Raw genomic sequence first — 24,772 nt, forward strand, 5'->3', positions numbered from 1 at the left:
AAATGAACAACAGACTTTCAGCATGGTTATAGAGAGGGGTATTCAATATGTACTGCAATGACACAAATGACTGATTATTGGTTGAAAAAAATTGATAAGAGGATTGTGGGAGCTGTACTGTTACATTTCAGTGCAGCCTTTGATATTATTGACCATAACACAACAAAAATTGTTACAGCTTTTGAACTTCTGTCATATCGTTGATTCAGAGCCATCTATCTAATAGAACACAGAGGGTTTTCTTTAATGGAAGTTTCTCTAATGTTAAACATGTAAAGTGTGGTGTACCGCAAGACAGCTCTCTTGGCCCTCTACTATTTTTAATTTTTTACTAATGACCTACCAAGCCTGTACGTCCATGTATGCTGATGATTCAACCCTGTACGTACCCACAGCTAGTGAGATCACTGCAACACTAAACACAGAGTTGCAGTCAGTTTTAGAATGGGTGGCCTGTAAACTGGTCCTGAACATCTCTAAAACTAATTTGGTACAAATCACCTCAGCTGAATCTGGTCATGAATAATGTGGCTATTGAGCAAGTTGAGGAGACTAAATTACTTAGTGTTATCTTGGATTGTAAACTGTCATGGTCAAAACATTTCAATTCAATGTTTGCGAAGATGGGGAGAGGTCTGTCCGTGATAAAGAGATGCTCTGCTTTTTTGACACCACACTCCACAAATAAAGTCCTGCAGGCTCTAATCTTATTTTATCTTGATTATTGCTCAGTCATGTGGTCAGGTGCTGCAAAGGACCTAAAAAAAAAAATGGCAGCTGGCCCAGAACAGAGCGGCACATCTTGCTCTTCACTGTAATCGGGGCTAATAATCATATGCATGCCAGTTTCTCTTTGCTACAAGTAGAGGAGAGACTGACTGCATCACTTCTTGTTTTTATAAGAAACATGAATGTGTTGAATATTCCAAATTGTTTGAATGGTCAATTTACACACAGCACTAACACACACACTTACCCCACCAGGGGTCTTTTCACAGTCCAAATCCAGAACAAATTCAAGAAAGCGTACAGTGTTTTGAGACATAATTGTATGAAGCTCCCATCTCAGATAGCGCAAATGAACAGCAAACGTGGTTTCAAAAAACAAAGCAACACCCCTATTTCACTTAGATATTATGTGTGTATGTATTTCACTACAGCTAATGGAGTGTCACGATTGTCGTAAGGAGAGGACCAAAACGCAGCAGGAATATGTACACTCATCTGCTTTATTATGGACAAAGAAGGAAAAACCCAAAACAAACACGTATACAAAACACAACGAATAACAGGTCGGTAAGGCACAAAGCTATACACAGCACAATCTCCCACAAACTAACAGGTGAAAACAGGCGACCTAAGTATGACTCTCAATCAGCAACAACGATGTACAGCTGTTCCTGATTGAGAATCATACCAGGCCAACACAGAAATATAAAACTAGAACAGCCCCTTAGAAATACAAACACAAGAACATACCCAACACCCCAGAACACATAAATCAAATACCCCTCTACAATAGACACACCCCGAACCACCTAAATCAACTACCCCCTCTACATCGACACTTACACCAATAAACCCCAGAAACACTACACAAAATATCCCTCTAAACAGATGCACAAAACCATGAAAACAAATACCCTCTGCCACGTCCTGACCAAACTACAATAACAAATAGACCCCTTTACTGGTCAGGACGTGACATGGAGATCCTAATAAAATACTAAAGAATTGTTATTATGTCTCCAGAGATATAGGTGGCTGTTCTTGATTTGGAGCGGTGGTAGCATTACATTATTCAAATTTGTCAATCAGCTTGTTATTACATTTATTTTAATTATTGTTTGTATTACGTTCTCCCCTCGGGTGTAGCTCGTCTGAGGAGGAGACGTAAATGCCTGGGCCTAAACACACCCGGTAACACGGATGAAATGGGAAGAAATGTGGGGTGCAATGGGCGATAAATAAATCAGACCACAACCAGAACTCAATGTTAACCCTCGGGATGTTTAGTGAATTATTTAAATAAACAATATAAACACACCCATAAATAATCAGTAAGAAACAAAACAACAACAAGGGAAGGTAAGAGAAGGGAATGTTTGGGATCGGGGTCCAAGTAATGAAAATAAACAAAATGTCCCTCCTCTTCTACACACCTAAACCTTCCTAACACACTCTAAACCCTAACCCACTGTCCTACCTGGTTCCAAGAAAAATACAAGGGTGACACCCGCCCGGCTAACCTAGTGTATAAAACAATGGGTTATCTACGTGAGAATGTACACCCATGGGCAGATCTACCTTTTCCCTTCTCCAGGACCTAGGTAGAGTGGAGCGCCTCAGGAGGACAGGCTGAAACACAAAGAAATTAACACAAATAATCAAACAAAAAACAAGTGTCCTCTCTCTCCCCCTCCTCTCTCTCTCTCCTCTCACACGGCAAACAGATATCCTCTCTGTAATCAGCTACAGCCACGCCCACCATCGTTAGCCGCAACTCGGTACACCTGTAATGCTCAGGACACAAACACACTAACAGGGGAAAATGGGGAACAAGAAAAACGTAACATGTAACAGTTTGTTTCGTGCAAACAGCTAGGACCAGATTCCAAGTTAGTAGATTTTTACAAAGTCCATATTGATTATGGACTTTGTAAAAATCTACTAACTTGGAATCTGGTCCTAGCTGTTTGCACTCAGGCACATCTAAAGGCTGTATACATCATAGAGATCTTGAATTAATCTGTATGATTCAGGTGTTCTATTTACTTCTGTGGTATATACCGTAGATTACCTCTACCCTCCTCTCCTTCCCTCCAGACTCCCTGCAGCTCTCTCTCGCTGTCTCTGAAGAGGAGGTTCCCCCTGAGCAGGAGTGGAGCCCCAGTCTGGGGCAGAAGGACCCAGACACCACACAGATTAAAGACGAGGAGGAGGAACTCAGACCAGTCAGAAGGAAGAGCAGATTCAAGAGCAGGGGCCTGATATCACTGATTTCAATTTCACTCCTTCCTGTTTGAAAAGAGAATGTGATCAGGAAGACCCACTTCAGTCCTTGACTCTTCCCCAAACTCAGACTGTGAAGAACAGAGAGTGACTCTAAACCAGTGGATCTCAAACCTGTTGCCACTGTGACCCACATTAAGGGTTTCAAAATTCCCGATAATAAGAACAATGCCTACAGCCACAGCTCAGCCATAAGCAGCAACCATGTAGGACTTGACAGCAACCCACCATTGGATTTCAGCCCACCATTAGATCCGAACCCCCCAATGGGGGAACCCTACACCTGCCCCTTTTATGGCAAGATCTTCAAACATCTGTCCATGTACATGAGAAGAAGAGAGGGGGGAAAAGCTTCAATCCCAAGTAACACATAACCAGACATTATATGCATTCACAGAAGAGAGAAACCATTTAGCTGTGGTGACAGGGGGAAAAGCTTCAATCCCAAGTAACACATAACCAGACATTATACGCATTTACAGAAGAGAGAAACCATTTAGCTGTGGTGACAGGGGGAAAAGCTTCAATCCCAAGAAGCACCTAAATGAACATGGACAGACTCATACAGGAGTGAAACAACATGGCTGCTCAGTCTGTGATAAAATATTGCCTCAGAAGACTTATCTGCTGAGGAATATGAATAATATCCACAAAAATAGAAAAACTGACAATAGAAATAAGGTCTTCAGTCAGAAGATGGGAATAAAAAGACAGGATGTGGACAACACTCTTAGGAAAGGAGAGCAACACCAGACCATTCATACTGTGGCTCTCAGATAAATAGATATACTGTACCATGGACTAAATGTTGTAAAACAATGTATGGAAATTAAGTTTGATTTGATTTTAATGACGAGGTAATGATCAAACAGTACAGAGTATTGTAGGAAATTCACAGTTCTGCTGTTCAAAGTCTGTTTCATTTTTCCCTTCATTAGAAACAGCAATATCTGGTCATTTCATTTAGGTCAGGCTGACGTAACTGATGCATGAAATGTAAAACTATTCCAGAAAAGGTATCCTTGCATTTGTCCAAGAGTATTTCCAAGAGTATTTCTCGTAAATTCTGACCTAATGCTGCTCATTCATCATGTTGATTTAATCTTGTATGGAATAATGATAAACTGTTGACTCCTGGGGAAGAATTGATTCTCCCAGATCATCCTATACTGATGATAACCACTGTTTGTCTACATGTAGTCGTCGTTTTCCTTGACTAGTGGTCTGTAGGCTGCCTTGCACAGTAAACTCCCATCCAGCTGGCGGCCCTGTTGTGTTTCTGGGTTCATCACCAACTAGACCAAAGAACGTCCTAAGATTCCTTGACTTGAACACGGAAGTAGGATTGGTGACGAGTTTTTTTTTTTGTTCCTTGTGTGGAGTAAAGAAAATACATACTGACTTAACAAAATAGGCTACCCAGCTCTAATTTTATTGAAATGTCTAAACTACAGACGTTGTGTGTGTTTTTAAATGAATGTTTAACGGCGGCTGCTTTGGAGATTTTCGGGGAAGTTGAGAAAACGGTAGTAGAATACCAGGAGGAGAATGATCGGCTACGGAGACTGCTGCGGAGGACACCGGAGATACCTCTATGTAGAATAGGTTCGTATGTAGATACTGATAGCTAGCTATAGTTCCACTTTATTGATAAATTGTTAACTGATCACCACTTCATACATGTTGAAGAAGTTGGTTTTAAACTTACCGTGCATGGATAAAAACATTGTCATAAAAACAGGAAGTGATTTTAATTTATAATTCAAAAATTGATCAAATTTGGAAATAAATAGCTTCTCTTCAATCACTGAGAAGTAATTGAAAATGGATTCTAGTTTTTAATTATTGAATTGGCATTATAGTTAGCCTAGTCTTGAATTTATTGGCTTTCAAATTGACCCCAACCCTGATGTCTAAAGCCTGTATAGAGTCCCACAGTGGAGGTGTAATAATACCCATAAAACCTAGCGCTCAAACAGGGAAATGGTTTCAATCGTTTTTCCACCATTCATTTTTCCCATAGGGGATTTTAGAAACACTTAAAATAAGGCTTGCGTTTCATGTAGGCTTACCCTGGCGTGACGTTTTGATAACAATGTAAATCTCAGACAAGGTGACTTTTTATCAATGTATTCATCAGTGGCGGTTGGTGCTGTTAAAGATGGAGGACAATCTTTTTTTTATGAGCACGGCCTTATTTCTATTACAGAATATTGGATGACTGTCATTCATATTCCATTCACCCAGCTCAATGTAACATTAATGGGTTTAGGCTACTACATGATACTCACATTTTCCCTATAGCCATCATGAGAAACATTTGAGTAATCAAGGTGACAGACAGCGACACATTTTATACCGCCTTGCACAGACTCTTGCCTGCAACTAGCTGGCTGATCTAGGGTGTAATCATTAGTCCAACATTTGCAAACAAGAGTTTCTATTGGACAAATTCAGGTATGTTTATACCTGTTCTGTTTGCTTCTGTTTAATAAAGTTTTTCAACAGAATCTACGGAATGAATACATCCCTGATCACACGCAAACGCAGTTCACTTTCGTAACAGGAACATGCAAACAGTATGATCACTTTGAACGTTGTAGCTATAATTCCTTCTTGCGTTTACGTGATCTCCTTTTTTCACCTTTTCCCTTCAGTGCACAACACATCAGCTGTCTGTGACCAGGCAATAAAATCTTTCCAAGCCAAACCTTCATATCATAACCGCTAACTGCACACAGCCTACAGCCTACATCGTTGTCACCATTATTAGCTAACATGGGGTCGGCAGGTAGCTTAGTGGTTAGAGCGTTGGGCCAGTAACCAAAAGGTTGCTGGATCGAATCCCCGAGCTGACAAGGTAAAAATCTGTCGTTCTGCCCCTGGACAAGGCAGTTAACCCACTGTTCCCCAGTAGACCGTATTTTGTAAATAAGAATTTGTTCTTAACTAACTTGTCTAGTTGAATTATAACATCATAGTTACTAGAACTAACATATTAGTAAACCCTCTACAATCATGCAGTACAGTGTAGTCAGCAAGCAGTTTAGCAGTTGCCCCGGTGGAAATAAATAAATTCAACCAAAAGCTTACCTTGAGTTGGAAGAGTTCCAGGGTTGGATAGCCATAGCCAGCTAGCTAATGTAACAGTGTTGCTTCTGTCCCTCTCCTCGCCCCAACCTGGGGCTTGAACCATTGACCCTCTGAACACATCAACAACTGCCTCCCACGAAGCATCGTTACCTATCGCTCCACAAAAACCGTGGCCCTTGCAGAGCAAGGGAAAGAAGAACTACTTCATGGTCTCAGAGCGAGTGACGTCACCGATTGAAACGCTGTTAGCGCCCACCGCTAACTTGCTAGCCATTTCACACTCGTTACACTAACATAGCATCCACCTCTGTTTGAGCTGGGTGTTTTAGTAGGCTTAACTAGCTAACTGCATTCGTTAGCTAAGTGGAAGTGAAAAATAGATGAAATATAGCCAACTCTCTCTATCTTCTCCTTAATTTGTGAAGATATTAAATCGTTCAAAAGTGTTAAACTATTGTCTTTCTCTCTCTTTGAGTCAACTATTCACCACATGTTATGCAGTGCTAGCTAGCTGTAGCTTATGCTTTTAGTACTAGTTTAATTCTCTGATCCTATGATTGTGTGGACAACATGTCAGTTCATGCTGCAAGAGCTCTGATAGGCTGGAGGACGTCGTCCGGAAGTTGTCATAATTACTGTGTAAGTCTATGGAAGGGGGTGAGAACAATAAGCCTCCTAGGTTTTGTATTGAAGTCAATGTACCCAGAGGAGGACGGAAACTAGCTGTCCTCTGGCTACACTATGGTGCTACCCTACAGAGTGCTGCTGAGGCTACTGTAGACCTTCATTGAAAAAAAGTGTGTTTTAATCAATTATTTGGTAGAATAAACATGAGTTGGCGCACACCCAGAAAAATTATTTTGTGTGGAGTTGCTGTCTAACGGCGAATAAACTATAAAGATAAAGCAAGTCGCACACTCCATATATAAACTCCCAGTAATTTATCACCAACGTTTCAGCATCAAAGGAGAGGCTACAAGGACAAAATTCTTGATGCTGCAATGATGAAAATATCAACAACAAAATATAAAATAATAATATTTAAATAAAAAATCATGGTGTTTGTAGTTCTTTATGTTTTGTAGTTCTTTATGATTAGCCACATTAGGAGCTGATTAGCATTTCATTTTTGGGGGGTAAATATAGGCGAATATATTGATAAGGTCACCTTGTCCTAGAGAGATTTAGACAGTTATCAAAACGTCACGTCAGGGTTAGCCAACACAAAACACAGCCCTTATTTTAAGTTATTGTAAAATCCCCTATGGGAGAAATGAATGGTGGAAAAACGATTAGGACCATTTCCCTGTTTGACCGTTTTATGGTTATAACTAATACTGTGGTCATTTGGTGTTTTATTAGGATCCCCATTAGCTGTTGCAAAAGCAGCAGCTACTCTTCCTGGGGTCCACATGAAACATGACATCATCCAGAACATTAATAGACAAGAACAGCTCAAGGACAGAACTACATCCATTTAAAAAGAGGCACGTGTAGCCTACATATCAATACATACATACAAAATATCGAAGTCAAGTAGAGGAGAGGCTTTGTCAGGTGTTGCTTTCTGTTTTTTTAAAACAGGTTTGCTTTTCATTTGAGCAACTTGAGATGGAACAGAGTTCCATGCAACAATAGCTCTTTATAATACCGTACGCTTTCTTGAATTTGTTCTGGATTTGGGGACTGTGGTAACCTCTGCTCCTCCTCTCCGTCCCTCCAGAATCCCTGCAGCTCTCTGTCTCTGAAGAGGAGGTTTCCCCTGAGCAGCAGGAGTGGAGCCCCAGTCTGGGGCAGAAGGACCCAGAGACCACACAGATTAAAGAGGAACAGGAGGAAGTCAGGACCAGTCAGCAGGAAGAGCAGCTTCAAGGGGTGGAGCCTGATATCATAGAGTTCATATTTACTCCTCCTTGTGTGAAAAGTGAATGTGATCAGGAGGACCCACGTCAAGAAGCCATACTAGCTGAACACCCAACTCTCAGTCCACTGAAAATGTCTAAACTACAGTCGTTTCGTGTGTTTTTAAATGAGCGTTTAACGGCGTTTGCTGCTGTGGAGATTTCCGGGGCATTTGCGAAAGCAGTAGCGGAGTACCAGGAAGAGAATGATCTTCTACGGAGACTGCTGCGGATCACACCTGAGATACAACTATGTAGAATAGGTTTGTATGTAGACGTACTGACAGGAAGCTGTACATGGATAAAAACATGTCTGTGTCACGAAAACCAGGAAGTTATTGGAATGTATGAAAATAGGTTCTAGAATTTACTGACTTTTTAGAAACAGAAAAAAAAAGAAACAGATGCACATTTCTTACATTTTATCTTTCGGTCGTTCAACCTTCATCGGAGCAAATCGCCCCAAACAGTGGGACAGATGAAGCCACTAAGGCTGCGTTTATACAGGCAGACCAATTCTGTTTTTTTCCCCAATCATATATCTTTTCACGCCAGATCATTTTCAGTGCTGATCTGATTGGTCAAAGGACCAATTAATGATCAGACACCTGTGGTAATCTAAAGTAACCCAAAGGGCCACTCGATGTCATATCAGATAGAACAGAACATATAGATGTAATTCTACAAATACAAAAGGAGGTGTTTGTATCAGAAACCCATACTCTCAGACAGAGAACAATACAGATGACAATCTGCAACAAAAAGACACAAGGTAAACATATAACACTACAGTGCTTTCAGGAAGTATTCAGACCGCTTGACTTTCCACATTTTGTTATGTTACAGCCTTATTCTAAAATGGATTAAATCGTTTTTTCCTAATCAATCTACACACAATACCCTATAATGACAAAGCAAAAACAGGTTTTTAGAAAAAAAACTGCATATGCCATTTACATAAGTATTCAGACCCTTTACTCAGTACTTTGTTGAAGCACCTTTGGCAGCGATTACAGCCTTGAGTCTTCTTGGGTATGATGCTACAAGCTTGGCACACCTGTATTTGGGGAGTTTCTCTCATTCTTCTCTGCAGATCCTCTCAAGCTCTGTCAGGTTGGATGGGGAGTGTTGCAGCACAGCTATTATCAGGTCTTTCCAGAGATGTTAGATTGGGTTCAAGTCCGGGCTCTGGTTGGGCCACTCAAGGACATTCAGAGACTTGTCCCGAAGCCACTCCTGCTTTGTCTTGGCTGTGTGCTTAGGGTTGTTGTCCTGTTGGAAGGTGAACCTTTGCCCCAGTCTGAGGTCTTGAGTGCTCTGGAGCAGGTTTTCATCAAGGATCTCTCTGTACTTCAAATCAAATTTTATTGGTCACATACACATTTAGCAGATGTTATTGCGAGTGTATTGAAATGCTTGTGTTCCGAGCTCCAACTGTGCAGTAGTATCTAACAATTCGCAGCAATATACACATCTAAAAAGTAAAATAATGGAGTTAAGAAATATATAAATATTATGATGAGCATTGTTGGAGAGGCATTGACTAAAATACTGTAGAATAGAATACAGTATATACATATGAGATGAGTAAAGCAGTATGTAGACATTATTAAAGTGACCAGTGATTCCATGTCTATGTATATACAGTGGGGGAAAAAAGTATTTGATCCCCTGCTGATTTTGTACGTTTGCCCACTGACAAAGAAATGATCAGTCTATAATTTTAATGCTAGGTTTATTTGAACAGTGAGAGACAGAATAACAACAAAAATATTGAGAAAAACGCATGTCAAAAATGTTAGAAATTGATTTGCATTTTAATGAGGGAAATAAGTATTTGACCACCTCTCAATCCGAAAGATTTCTGGCTCCCAGGTGTCTTTTATACAGGTAACAAGCTGAGATTAGGGGCACACTCTTAAAGGGAGTGCTCCTAATCTCAGCTTGTTACCTGTATAAAAGACACCTGTCCACAGAAGCAATCAATCAATCAGATTCCAAACTCTCCACCATGGCCAAGACCAAAGAGCTCTCCAAGGATGTCAGGGACAAGATTGTAGACCTACACAAGGCTGGAATGGGCTACAAGACCATCGCCAAGCAGCTTGGTGAGAAGGTGACAACATTTGGTGCGATTATTCGCAAATGGAAGAAACACAAAAGAACTGTCAATATCCCTCAGCCTGGGCTCCATGCAAGATCTCACCTCGTGGAGTTGCAATGATCATGAGAACGGTAAGGAATCAGCCCAGAAATACACGGGGGGATCTTGTCAATAATCTCAAGGCAGCTGGGACCATAGTCACCAAGAAAACAATTGGTAACACACTACGCCGTGAAGGACGGAAATCCTGCAGCGCCCGCAAGGTCCCCCTGCTCAAGAATACATATACATGCCCGTCTGAAGTTTGCCAATGAACATCTGAATGATTCAGAGGACAACTGGGTGAAAGTGTTGTGGTCAGATGAGACAAAAATGGAGCTCTTTGGCATCAACTCAACTCGCCGTGTTTGGAGGAGGAGGAATGCTGCCTATGACCCCAACAACACCATCTCCACCGTCTAACATTTTCTGCTATGGGGACAGGACAACTTCACCGCATCATTTGACGGGGCCATATTCTTGGGTGAGAACCTCCTTCCCTCAGCCAGGGCATTGAAAATGGGCCGTGGATGGGTATTCCAGCATGACAATGACCCAAAACACACGGCCAAGGCAACAAAGGAGCGGCTCAAGAAGAAGCACATTAAGGTCCTGGAGTGGCCTAGCCAGTCTCCAGACCTTAATCCCATAGAAAATCTGTGGAGGGAGCTGAAGGTTCGAGTTGCCAAACGTCAGCCTCGAAACCTTAATGACTTGGAGAAGATCTGCAAAGAGGAGTGGGACAAAATCCCTCCTGAGATGTGTGCAATCTTGGTGGCCAACTTCAAGAAACGTCTGCCCTCTGTGATTGCCAACAAGGGTTTTTTCCACCAAGTACTAAGTCATGTTTTGCAGAGGGGTCAAATACTTATTTCCCTCATTAAAATACAAATCATTTTATAACATTTTTGACGTGTTTTTCTGGATTTTTTTGTTGCTATTCTGTCTCTCACTGTTCAAATAAACCTACCATTAAAATTATAGACTGATCATTTCTTTGTCAGTGGGCAAACGTACAAAATCAGCAGGGGATCAAATACTTTTTTCCCCCGCTGTATGGCAGCATCCTCTAAGGTGCAGGGTTGAGTAACTCCCGAGTGGCGCAATGGTCCTAGACTCTGCATCTCAGTGCAAGAGCCGTCACTGCAGTACCTGGTTTTGAATCCAGGCTGAATCACATCCCGCCGTGATTGGGAGTCCCCTAGGGCGTTGCGCAATTGGCCCAGTGTCGCCCGGGTAGACTGTCATTGTAAATAAAAATGTGTTCTTAACTGACTTTACTAGTTAATTATAAACTCAGCAAAAAAATAAATGTCCTCTCACTGTCAACTGCGTTTATTTTCAGCAAACTTAACATGTGTAAATATTTGTATGACCATAATAAGATTCAACAACTGAGACATAAACTGAACAAGTTCCACAGACATGTGACTAACAGAAATGGAATAATGTGTCCCTGAACAAAGGGGGGGTCAAAATCAAAGTAACAGTCAGCATCTGGTGTGGCCACCAGTGTAGTGGAATATTGCCTCAAAAATATAACACTCTTACAAGAACTTGTGAATTCAATATAGGCTTTAATATAAAGTAGCAAAGCCGAGCTGGTCCATGGAACAACTGACTCACCCTCAGCACTGGCTTTGCTTTTATACACATACAGCATATGGGTACATCCCATATGTAAATACAATTACTCCCCTTAGTCCTTCTGCCACCATTATCTTTTAGCCCGAGTTCTTTGCTTGTTTACGCCCAGTAACGCCCATCTCTGCTTCTGGTTAGATTATAATGGTGGCAGGACCCCTTATGTCATACAGAAAATAATACATTTATTGTATATTTATATTTCACCTGTTGGTCATTTTACCACCGTCCTCCTTCCTGTGTCCTTCTGACATTAGTATGTCTGACTGTCATAAATGTACTTATGGCCTTGACTTAATGCATTAGTTGTGTCCAGCTGCCATAAATGTACTTATAGCCTCAGCTAATGTATGTCCAGATGTAACCATTGTTCCTGTGTTCCCTTAACATAGCAGTTGCACCTAGTTACATTACATTAACATAGCAGTTGCACCTAGTTACATTACATTAACATAGCAGCTGCACCTAGTTACATTACATTAACATAGCAGTTGCACCTAGTTACATTACATTAACATAGCAGTTGTACCTAGTTACATTACATTAACATAGCAGTTGTACCTAGTTACATTACATTAACATAGCAGCTGCACCTAGTTACATTACATTAACATAGCAGCTGCACCTAGTTACATTACATTAACATAGCAGTTGCACCTAGTTACATTACATTAACATAGCAGTTGTACCTAGTTACATTACATTAACATAGCAGCTGCACCTAGTTACATTACATTAACATAGCAGCTGCACCTAGTTACATTACATTAACATAGCAGCTGCACCTAGTTACATTACATTAACTCCCACATAAATCCCTCCTCTGGGACTAATTAGTCCCACAAACCACCATCTAAGTGACACCAAGAGGATAGAGGCAAAAACGACATCAACTTCATACATACAATGAACTTGAATAAGGCACACAAACCGACTAGACCAAACATCTCCAATCCATAACATGGATAGGAGTAAAAGATCTAGTCAAAAATAAAAAAAATAAAACACTATTAAATCAACCAATATACTATGAAGAAACAATGAGCATGTAGTACATAGCCTTGTTCTGAGGTTATCTCAGTTATGTAGAATATAGAGAGAATAATACAATGAATATGATACTGGTAAAAGTAAATTAATAAAATACCTTCAGTTGCAAAAATAAAAGTAATAAGACATCATTCTAAAATAAAACACTAACACGATCCTCTCTCGCAGACACCTCTCTAACAAAAGATTTATCATTGATAACAAAACCTGTTAGAAGAGTAAGGACATGGTCTGTAGACACTTGTAACCAGAATACCCTCTGTTACCTAACATTAAAAGTGATCCTTATTTTAGAAGGCAAAACTAGCTTGAATTGAAATAAAATATATATATATTCATTGATTATATATAAGAACCCAAACAAACACAAAACAATACAGGACATTAGGCTAAACAAAAATATTCTAGAAATCATCTCAGTGGAGCACATTCCTCATCCTGACAGATAAGACAATCCTCTCGTTGACACATGGCACAGAACAAAGGATCAACATGATGGATATTGTCCTCCTTCACCGTTATTTTTGGAGCACCACTTGCAACGACCACGCAAATGACATTTCTTGCGGATATGCACAAGTACTCATTCATCCTAATTTGGTACTTTAGCATAAACAGGACGACCATCTTTACGAAAGTCACGGCAAGCATAACCACCTCCCGGAGTCACCCCGTAGAGACAATTAGGATAACCAAAAGGACAATCGAGGGGTCCTCCAACAGCATTGCAAGACTTTCCATACCCATTAGTATAATGACCAGGGTTTCCAGGCACAGGGTTAATTACCACCGGCGGATGCATTATGCCATACTTATCAAACCAGCTATCAGGCACATAACCTCTCAAACCACTCCCATCCCTTGGATTAGCTCTATGCATTGACATCTGCTTAACTGTTGTCTGAACCACAAGAGATTTAACCAAGGGCAAAACACAACAAAATACAACACCTAGTGCTGTTGCTGTTGCTGGAGAGGTTGTGCATAATAAGCAATTTGTCCGTTTTAATTTTAATGCTGTATATTGAGCCCATTCATACCATTCATTTCTCACTAATTTCTCCACTGATTTACCCTTGTGCAGTTCTGGGGTTGGAGTCACAATGTCCTTTTCTCGAGGTAGATTGTTAGAGTTTGTCAGAAAGTTCCAAATATTAGTAAAGAACCCACCTGACTCTGATACTTCAGGTTTCTTTGTACTTGCAGTGGACTGCTTGGTAAGGGCAGTAGGTGGCAATCTAGTGGTAACAGCTGTGGTGTTCAAAGCATCTGTTACTGTTGCTGTCTTTTCTGTTGTCACAGTCCTTTCCTGGTCTGGTACCAGCGTGGGCCAATTCGGATGATACTTACACTATTCCCTTCAGTCCATTTAGTATTCACTATTTCTACTATATATTCTCCGCCTTCCTCTTGATCACGCTTGTCCATGGTGATCAGCCAAGTGTCCTCTCCTTTAGTTATTGTCAAGTTGCATTCTTTCGAGTCCCAGATGACTTCTCCTAATGTCAGATGAAAGGTCCATCCACAGAGTGCTATTTCTGGTGGAGGTCTGATTCTCCTGATTGAGAGAGATCTCTGAACTTCTTCTTTAGTTATTATCTGGGGTGGGGATGCTAATCCTATTGTCAGTCTTTTCAGATTGTTCAGCAGGTTCCTCTCGTTTTCTTCCTGCTTCCACCATAATGCTTGATTGTGCTTGAGTCTGTTGTTTCTCCACCAGTGTTCACTGTTGCTCTTGTCATGTCAATGTTCTGTTGTTCTAACTTCGAATGTCTGTTAAGGGGACCATCCAAGAGCTGAAAAATCAATCGTGGGGAAATCCCCTTCTTCAGCCTGTGGTACATCTCCCTCTCCTCCTCTTTGTGGGGCTTCTCCCTCTCCTCCTCTTTGTGGGGCTTCTCCTTCTCCTCCTTCTTGTGGGGCTTCTCCTTCTCCTCCTTCTTGTGGGGCTCCCTCCTCTGACCCGATTGGGCTTCCATCTGGAAAGGCATTGATTTCAGGAAAGAGTCTCTCCCATTCTGTAGGTGGTACTTCGGGGTCCCACTGTAAAGGGCTTCTGTCAGGGAGGTCTGCCACAATAGGTATGTCATTAGGAGTAGCAGGCATGTCACTCCCTCCCAACCCTGGACTCTCTGGCCCCACAGGAGTGAATATCGGTTGTTGCAGGTTTTTTCTCCAGCATTGTCTCTCTTTCGTCCTCTTCTGTGTGCATTCGGCGGTGCATCAGTCGTATCCTTGTTTTCACTTGGTCTGCTGACTTCTTGACTCCTCCTCGGCGTCTCAATCTCTTCCGCTGCTCCTGCTCCTTCTGGGCTCCCACCTGGTGAATCAACATCCTCTGTGTCCTCATCTCTATGCGGTTGTCTCCTCTCCGATGGGACTCGGGTGCAGTGGTTTAGATGGTACCACGTCTGGCTTCCTTTCACCTGGACGGCCGTCGGCGTCGCGTTGGCCACCTCGTAGGGTCCTTCTCTCCTCGGCTGGTTCCACTTCCTCCGGAACACCCGAATGTAGACCAGATCCCCTGGTATCACCGGGCAAGGTCCGTCAGGTCCTGGCTCAGGCACCTTCTTTTTTCTCCTGTGAATATATAGCTTCATGTATCTCAGTTAGATGCTGTACATATGCTTTTAATTCCTTTTGCAATATATCTAAGGAGGGACCTTTGTATAGTCCCCCTAACGTTGGTACAGGCATGGGTCGACCCGTAAGCATTTCATGCGGTGATAAATGCGTGCTTCTGTTAGTTTCCATGCGACAATTCATTAGAGCAAGCGGCAAAGCATCTACACAATTAAGCCCCGTAGACTCACAGATCTTTATTATTTTGTTTTTCAGGGATCCGTTAGCTCTCTCAACTAAACCTTGTGATTGCGGATGATAAACACATCCCGACCGTTTCATTCTTAACTTCTTGGGGCTATGTGGGACGTTAGCGTGCCCCCCGTGGCGCACCCTATCAACAGCAGGTGCATTTCAAGAGCGGCAAATTTGAAACCAAATAAATGTCAAAATTCAGATTTCTCAAACATACAACTAACTTACAGCCTTTGAAAGATAAACATCTCCTTAATCTAACCACGTTTTCCGATTTCAAAAAGGTTTTACGGGGAAAGCATAAAGTTAGGTTATGTTAGGAGAGTACATTGAAAATAGCTGTGTGTAATGCATTGTTGATTCAAAGACAGGCGTCACCAAAACCATAAAATCAGCTAAAATTATGCACTAACCTTTTACAATCTCCATCAGATGACACTCCTAGGACATTATGTTAGACAATGCATGCATTTTTAGTTCTATCAAGTTCATATTTATATCTAAAAACAGTGTTTTACTATGGCGTTGATGTTCAGGAAATCGTTTCCCTCCAATACCGGCAGTCAAGTCATGACAACAAAATAATTAATTAATATTAGAAAACATTGGTAAAATATTATATTGTCATTCAAAGAATAATAGATTACATCTCTTGAACGCAATGGACTTGCCAGATTTAAAATTAACCTTACTGGGAAATCACACTTTGCAATAATCTGAGCACTGCGCCCAGAAAAATACGCTTTGCGATACAGACTAACCGCCATGTTGGAGAGATCTAAAATCGAAAATACTATGTAAATAATCCATTACCTTTGATTCTCTTCATCAGATGTCACTTCCAAAGAGTCCCAGGTCCATAACGAATGTAGTTTTGTTCAAAAAAGCTCATCATTTATGTCCAAAAACCTCCGTGTTGTAGCACATGATCTAAGCCAGCCGGACTTCACTTCACTTCAAGAACGGAAAAAATATATTTCCGTTCGTTCAAACATGTCAAACGTTGTATCGCATAAATCATTAGGGCCTTTTTTAACCAGAACATGAATAAAATTCAAGGCGGACCATTGGGTTCTCTTTTAAAACGTTTCGGAATGAGAGTACCCAACATCAACTCGCGCGCCAGGTGAGTAATGGGCCATCACGTTCCATGACTCTTATTCGGTCAGATCTCAGAGTAGAATACTCAAAACACTTTGTAAAGGCTGGGGACATCTTGTGGAAGCAATAGGAAGTGCCAGAATATTCCTAACCCCCTTTGTTTTTCAATGGCATAGGCTCAAAGTCAATTCAACACATCAGGTATCCACTTCCTGTCAGAATCTGTCTCAGGGTTTTGCCTGCCAAATGAGTTCTGTTATACTCACAGACACCATTCAAACAGTTTTTGAAACTTTAGGGTGTTTTCTATCCAAACCTGAACAATAATGTGCATATTCTAGCTTCTGAGTTGGTGTAATAGGCAGTTAAAAATTCTCAATACTGCCCCCTATACCCTAACAGGTTAATTGCTGTATTATTGTTTTTACAACTTTTTGTATAAACGCTGAACCATTGTCTGAACTGATTTCGGACGGAATACCAAACCTGGGTATTACTTCTTTTGATAGGAATTTTATCACTGTGCTCAATCCCTGATCAGCCGACGGTATTGCTTCTATCCATCTGCTAAACCTGTCTATGATGACTAACGTACCTTTTTACCTTGTATAGGTTTGATCATGTCTACGTAGTCCATCACAATGTGTCGGAATGGACCTTCTGGAACCGGTATGTGACCTATGGGCATAGTTATACCTTTACGTATGTTATTTTTCGCACATATTTCACATTTTGACAAGATCTCATCTACTGTTGCCTGTAGATAAGGTGACCAAAAACCTTGTTTTTTGATTTTTCTTATCACCTCCCCCTTTGCACAATGATCTAGATCATGTGCATCATTAATCAGCAACGTCAATAAAGCAGTGGTGGCAAGTATGGCACCGTCATGTGTTCTCCATACTCCATGTCTGTCAACAGAGGTGTCCCTCTGTAGCCAGGTATTTTGCTCAGTAATTCTAGCACAAGACTGAATTTGAACCAACTCAGCCAGAGTTGTAATTGGCACGATGCCAACCATATCCATCAAAGGTGCAGTTAAAATAGGGACAATACATCTAGACGCCTTCTTGGCAGCTTCATCAGCTGCATTATTACCCCTAATAACAAAGTCATTACCTTTTTTGTGTGCTTGACATTTGATTATTGCTAGTTTCCGAGGGTACATTCATACCATCACGGCTGTCTAATCATCCCCAGCTTACAATTGGCTCATTCATCCCCCTCCCCTGAAACTATTCCCCAGGTCGTTGCTGTAAATGAGAATGTGTTCTCAGTCAACTTACCTGGTAAAATAACGGTAAAATAAAAAATAAAAACATTAAAGCTGTCATTAGTTTAACAATTTGAGCGTGATGCTGGATGGGAGTACCATCACTCTTTTTAAATCCTCTCTGTTTCCAGACTGCCCCAAACAAATGACATACACCATGTGCGTAAGCTGAATCAGGATAGATATTAACTGTCTTTCCCTTACCTAGCACAAATGCTGCAGTCAGTGCCTGTAGTTCAGCCAACTGGGCTTAACAGGGTTGAGGACAATATTCTAATATTTCCTCAGTGAAAGCCTTTCCCTGTTGTTTAACTACTGCAACTCCTGCATGATTACCTGTGTAGTCCCTGAAACAAGAACCATCTACAAAGTAGTTCTCCATGTTACTTTCCCCTCTGTCTATTAATGGAATGGATTCCAGGTCTGGACCCAGTTTGGTAAATGTTAAGGCTTCTGCAACACAATCATGCGCCTTCCCTTCAAAATCAAATGGAATTCTCTCGGCTGGATTGACAGTGTTACATCTTTTAATGGAGACGTCAGGATGAGTGAGTAGAGTCATGTAGTCTAAAGTCCTGGCGTTAGTTAACACAAATTTACCCTGTTCTATCAGCTCCACTATTTTATGATGAGTGCTTATAATCACAGGATATCCCACGGTGATAGTTGACGCCTTGTCATAAGCATAATGCAATGCTGCCAACCCTTGATAACACGGCGGGTAACCCTGAGCTACCGGATCCAGTTTAGAACTGTAGTAAGCGATAGGCTGTTTCTTCGTACCACTACATGTTTCCTGCATAAGAAACAGCTGCTGCATAATTATCACACCTATTTGCTACGTATAACAAAAATGGTTTAGTATAATCTGGGGCTGCTGGTGCTGTTTGCATCTCCTTTTTAAGTGTTTCAAATGCAACCAGAGCATCAGTGTTCCATTCTAGTTGTGCTCTCAGATTTAAGCCTATGCCATTGAAAAACACAGGGGCTGATGAATGTTTTGGCACTTCCTATTGCTTCCACTAGATGTCACCAGCCTTTACAAAGTGTTTTGAGTCTTATACTGTGAGATCTGACCGAACAAGAGCCTTGGAACGGTGATGGCCCATTAGACACCTGGCACGCGAGTTCATGTTGGGTACTCTTGTTCCAATACGTTTTAAAAGAGAACCCAATCGTCCGCCTTGAATTTTATTCATGTTCTGGTTAAAAAAAGGCACTAATGATTTATGCTATACAACGTTTGACATGTTTGAACGAACGTAAATATATTTTTTCCCCTCGTTCATGAAGTGAAGTCCGGCTGGCTTAGATCATGTGCTAACAACACGGAGCTTTTTGGACATAAATGATGAGCTTTTTTGAACAAAACTACATTCGTTATGGACCTGGGATTCCTGGAAGTGACATCTGATGAAGAGAATCAAAGGTAATGGATTATTTACATAGTATTTTCGATTTTAGATCTCTCCAACATGGCGGTTAGTCTGTATCGCAAAGCGTATTTTTCTGGGCGCAGTGCTCAGATTATTGCAAAGTGTGATTTCCCAGTAAGGTTATTTTTAAATCTGGCAAGTCGATTGCGTTCAAGAGATGTAAATCTATAATTCTTTGAATGACAATATAATATTTTACCAATGTTTTCTAATATTAATTATTTATTTTGTTGTGTTGACTTGACTGCCGGTTATTGGAGGGAAACGATTTCCTGAACATCAACGCCATAGTAAAACGCTGTTTTTGGATATAAATATGAACTTGATAGAACTAAAAATGCATGCATTGTCTAACATAATGTCCTAGGAGTGTCATCTGATGGAGATTGTAAAAGGTTAGTGCATAATTTCAGCTGATTTTATGGTTTTGGTGACGCCTGTCTTTGAATTGACAATACATTACACACAGCTATTGTCAATGTACTCTCCTAACATAACCTAACTTTATGCTTTCCCCGTAAAACCTTTTTGAAATCGGAAAACGTGGTTAGATTAAGGAGATGTTTATCTTTCAAAGGGTGTAAGATAGTTGTATGTTTGAAAAATCTGAATTTTGACATTTATTTGGTTTCAAATTTGCCGCTCTTGAAATGCACCTGCTGTTGATAGGTTGCGCCACGGGTGGCACGCTAGCGTCCCAAATAGCCCCAAGAGGTTAAAGGCAATTCAACACATCAGGTATCCACTTCCTGTCAGAATCTGTCTCAGGGTTTTGCCTGCCAAATGAGTTATGTTATACTCACAGACACCATTCAAACAGTTTTTGAAACTTTAGGGTGTTTTCTATCCATATATAATAAGTATATGCATATTCTAGTTACTGGGTAGGATTAGTAACCAGATTAAATCGGGTACATTTTTTTATCCAGCCGTGAAAATACTGCCCCCTAGCCCCAACAGGTTAAGCTGTTCAGCGTCTTTCATTATCTCTCTTAGGGGAGCTGTTTTGACTACGTGCTCCTCTATCCAGTCTGAGCTGAATCCTGTCATTCCTAAAAAGGTCATCGTTTGAGCTACCGTTTGCGGTAATGGTGCTTTGCTAATACCCTCTAGCTGTCCTGGAGCTATTGCTTTAGTTCCATGAGCTATTGTCCCACCTAAGTACTCAACCTGGGGTTGACAGTACTGCAGTTTTGTTTTAGAGACTTTGTGTCCTCCTTCTGCTAAACGCTGTAGTACCTTTAATGAGTCAGAGTGGCACTGTTCCACTGTTGAGGCACAGATTAACAGGTCATCCACATATTGGATCAAAGTGCCATCAAGCATTAATTCTTCCAAATCAGCTCTCAGTATTTGATTGAATAAGTGCGGGCTATGCCAAAATCCCTGGGGAAGTCTCGTATAAGATAGAGTTTTGCCTCTGTCTAAATGCAAACAAATGCCTGCATTCTTCCACCAGGGGTACACTAAAAAATGCTCCACACAAGTCAATTACGGTAAAGTACTTGGCATCAGGGGGAACATTAGTCAACAGTGTGTGAGGGTTTTGGAACTTCCGCAGTACAATCCTGTGCAATATCATTAAGTCATGTACCAGTCTACATTTTTTACCATCGGCTTTAAGAACAGGTAGCAAAGGTGTATTGCACAGGCTTGGCATCTCTATCAATACACCTGCCCTGAGCAATCCTTCAATTGTTGAACTTATTCCTTCTTCAGCTTCAGGCTTCATAGGATACTGAGCTTTCCAAGGGGGTTTAGCATCCGGTTTTACTTTGATGTTAAAAAACCTCTTACATCTAGGCGTTCCGCTAGCGGAACCCCGTTCTGCCAACAGCCAATGGGATCGCATGGCGCGAAATACAAAAACAACTAAAATACCACAATTCAATTTTCTCAAACATACAACTATTTTACACCATTTGAAAGATAAACCTCTCCTGAATCCAACCACGTTGTCCGGTTTTCAAAAAGGCTTTACAGCGAAAGCAAAACATTAGATTATGTTAGGAGAGTACATAGACCAAAATAACCACACAGCCATTTTCCAAGCAAGCATATATGTCAATAAAACCCAAAACACAGCTAAATGAAGCATTAACCTTTGATGATCTTCATCAGATGACACTCCTAGGACATTATGTTATACAATACATTATGTTTTGTTCAATCAAGTTCATATTTATATCCAAAAACAGCTTTTTACATTACCGCGTGATGTTAAGAAAATGTATTCCCACCAAAAACTTCTGGTGAATTTACAAAAATACTCATCATAAACGTTGACAAAATACATAACAATTATTTTAAGAATTATAGATACAGAACTCTTTTATGCAATCGCTCATCAGATTTTAAAATAGCTTTTCGGCAAAAGCACATTTTTCAATATTCTGAGTACATAGCTCGCCATCACGGCGAGCTATTCAGACACCCGCCAAGTTCGGGGCAACCTAAACTCAGAATTAGTATTAGAAATATTCTCTTACCTTTGCTGATCTTCGTCAGAATGCACTCCCAGGACTGCTACTTCCACAAGAAATGTTGTTTTTGTTCAAAATAATAAATTGTTATGTCCAAATACCTCCGTTTTGTTCGTGCGTTCAGGTCACTATCCAAAGGGTAACGCGTGAGCGCAATTTGATTCACAAAAAGTAAAAATGTTCCATTACCGTACTTAGAAGCATGTCAAACGCTGTTTAAAATCAATTTTATGGTATTTTTAACGTAAAATTGCGATAATATTCCAACCGGACAATAGTGTATTCATTCAAGGAGAAAAAGAAAAAACAGCGTGCTCGCGAGAACCCGCATATCCAATCTCTTTGTCCTCAGGCAGACCACTCAGTAACTGAGCTCCTATACTCTGCCCAGAGACAGGAGAAGGCTCAATCCACTTTCTGAAGGCTTTAGACAGCCAATGGAAGCCTTAGAAAGTGCAACGTAACAGCACAGATACTATAGTTTCGAAAGGGACTAGAAAGAATAACTACATTTCTCAGATCCTACACTTCCTGGTTGACTTTTTCTCAGGTTTTTGCCTGCCATATGAGTTCTGTTATACTCACAGACACCATTCAAACAGTTTTAGAAACTTCAGAGTGTTTTCTATCCAAATCTACTAATAATATGCATATTCTCGTTTCTGGGCAAGAGTAGTAACCAGTTTAAATCGGGTACGCTTTTCATCCAGCCGTGAAAATACTGCCCCCTATCCATATCAGGTTAACGGGACTTGCTGATTTTACTAACTCCACATCTGTATCATGTTGTGACCATACCTCTGGTGGTATGATATTTTCCATTTCTTCTCCAAGCTCACTAATCGGTTCTATTCCCTTACCTAACAATACCTGTTGGCCTACACTGAGCTCTATCTCTCTAGGATCCCCAATCATCAATATAGTGGTTATTATTTTGATGAATGCCATATCTTTTGAATGGAAAATTAATGGTTTTCTCTGTTCTATCCAATCTCTTCCTTCTAGCTTTCTTCATCATAGGTCCTAGATCCTTTGATGTAAATCCCTGATTTACCAGCAATGTAATGTGAGGGACAGAGTCAGAGACATTGAACCACTTTTGTACAAATTCAGATCCGTCTCCGTCTATCACATCCATTGCAGCTCCCTGCTTTCCAATGATTACATACTGAGACATTATTGGTGCTTTCCTTCCATTTGCCCCCATAACCCAGAGTTGTTCTAACAAAGGGTCCTGGTGAGAGTCAAATTGCATTGTGCAGTGATATTCAGATTTTGCTCTAACTGCTTTAGGTATTTGGGCCTGAATAAATTGACCCCATCTCCTTACAGTTCTGTCTACATCTGCCTCAATGCCTCCTAACCAATATATATTAGCTGTCTCGACGGCAGTTACCACTGGTAATTGTAGTCCTGTTTTTTCTATTATCACCCTCTCAGGAGAACATTTAATTTGTATCCCCATTTTGCATAGAGCATCCTTTCCAATGGATTAACTGGTGTTTGATCTGATTCTAATATTGGAATTATGGCTGATTTACCATCAGCAGTCAGACGAACTGGAGCAGTCATTGGAATTAGCTGCGTTTTTCCCGAGAATCCTATTGTTTTGGCATATTTACCAGACATGGGGAGATGAGAGGCATAATTTGAACTCACACACGTGTAAGTGGCTCCAGTATCTATCATCGTGGGTGTGCCTCTATTCTCTATTTGAACCTGCAGTATAGGTTCTTGATCAGCTCTCGTGGTTATCATTGGGAACTGACCCTCCCCTGTAGGATTCTCTGGGCATCCCTAGTATGTTTGATTAGGCCCTGACCATGGGTTCACAGGGCCCGAAGGTTGGTTTTGGTTGCCCTGCCATCCACCATTTGGATTCCAATTACTCTGGTTTCCATTACCAGGTGGGTTCCAGCCACCTGGATTGTTGTTTGTTGGTGGTCGCCTGCTATTTGTGTTTCCTCCAGTCCGATCCTGCCAAGGGTTTGTAGGGCATTCTCGTCTGGCAGACCGCACCACCCTCTGGAGAGCCCTGCAGTTGTGGGCGGTGCAGTTGCCGTACCAGGCGGTGATACAGCCTGACAGGATGCTCTTAATTGTGCATCTGTCAAAGTTTCTGAGGGTCTTAGGGCCAAGCCCCCCGTTACGCCTTCTTCACAACACTGTCTGTGTGGGTTGACCATTTCAGATTGTCAGTGATGTGTACGCCGAGCAACTTGAAGCTTTCCACCTTCTCCACTGTGGTCCCGTCGATGTGGATTGGGGCGTGCTCCCTCTGTTGTTTCCTGAAGTCCACGATCAAATCCTTAGTTTTCTTGACGTTGAGGGAGAGTTTATTTTCCTGGCACCACTCCGCCAGGGCCCTCACCCTCCTCCCTGTAGGCCGTCTCGTCATCGTTGGTAATCAGACCTACTACTGTTGTGTGGTCTGGGAACTTGATGATTGAGTTGGAGGTGTAAAGTATATATCCAGAAGGGTTGTCTCCTCCTCTTGGTGACACTTCCACCTGGAATTGAAGACACACTGTTAGAGCACTGGACAAAGTGACAAGCAACAAGGTTATTTTCATCCTTGCTTCAGCTCTGTTTCAAGCATCTGGATGTCTGGCCCACGTACATGTTGTCACTAACACAGAGTAGGATGGTAAATCACATGTCATGTGACCACGTCTTTAACACAACCTTTTTTCCAGACCTAGGGTGTCGGAACTCTGAGGTTTTTACCAGGGACCTCACGATACGATACATCCTCATTCAGTCCTAACGGCTGCAGTGTATCAAGTCGGGCTGGGCGATATGGCCTAATAGTTATATCT

The 24,772-nt window shown here is 41.2% G+C and overlaps 2 protein-coding genes across 3 annotated transcripts in view; one reads left to right on the forward strand and one right to left on the reverse strand.

Moving 5' to 3' along the window:
• Positions 1-24,772, reverse strand: part of LOC115194677 (zinc finger protein 37-like) — a 1,069,572-nt gene that overhangs the window by 1,027,420 nt on the left and 17,380 nt on the right. The window lies entirely within an intron of this gene.
• LOC115194667 (zinc finger protein 251-like) overlaps positions 1-24,772 on the forward strand; it is a 110,782-nt gene that overhangs the window by 13,779 nt on the left and 72,231 nt on the right. Inside the window, exon 2 of one of the 2 annotated variants that reach the window (XR_003878429.1) lies at positions 7,829-8,269. The exons of the other annotated variant lie outside the window; for it this stretch is intronic. The gene's annotated coding sequence lies outside the window, so the exon portion shown is untranslated. The remainder of the gene's footprint in view (positions 1-7,828; positions 8,270-24,772) is intronic. 2 annotated transcript variants of the gene reach the window in all.

Source organism: Salmo trutta, chromosome 5, assembly GCF_901001165.1.
Source record: "Salmo trutta chromosome 5, fSalTru1.1, whole genome shotgun sequence".
In the NCBI taxonomy this organism is placed as follows: domain Eukaryota; kingdom Metazoa; phylum Chordata; class Actinopteri; order Salmoniformes; family Salmonidae; genus Salmo; species Salmo trutta.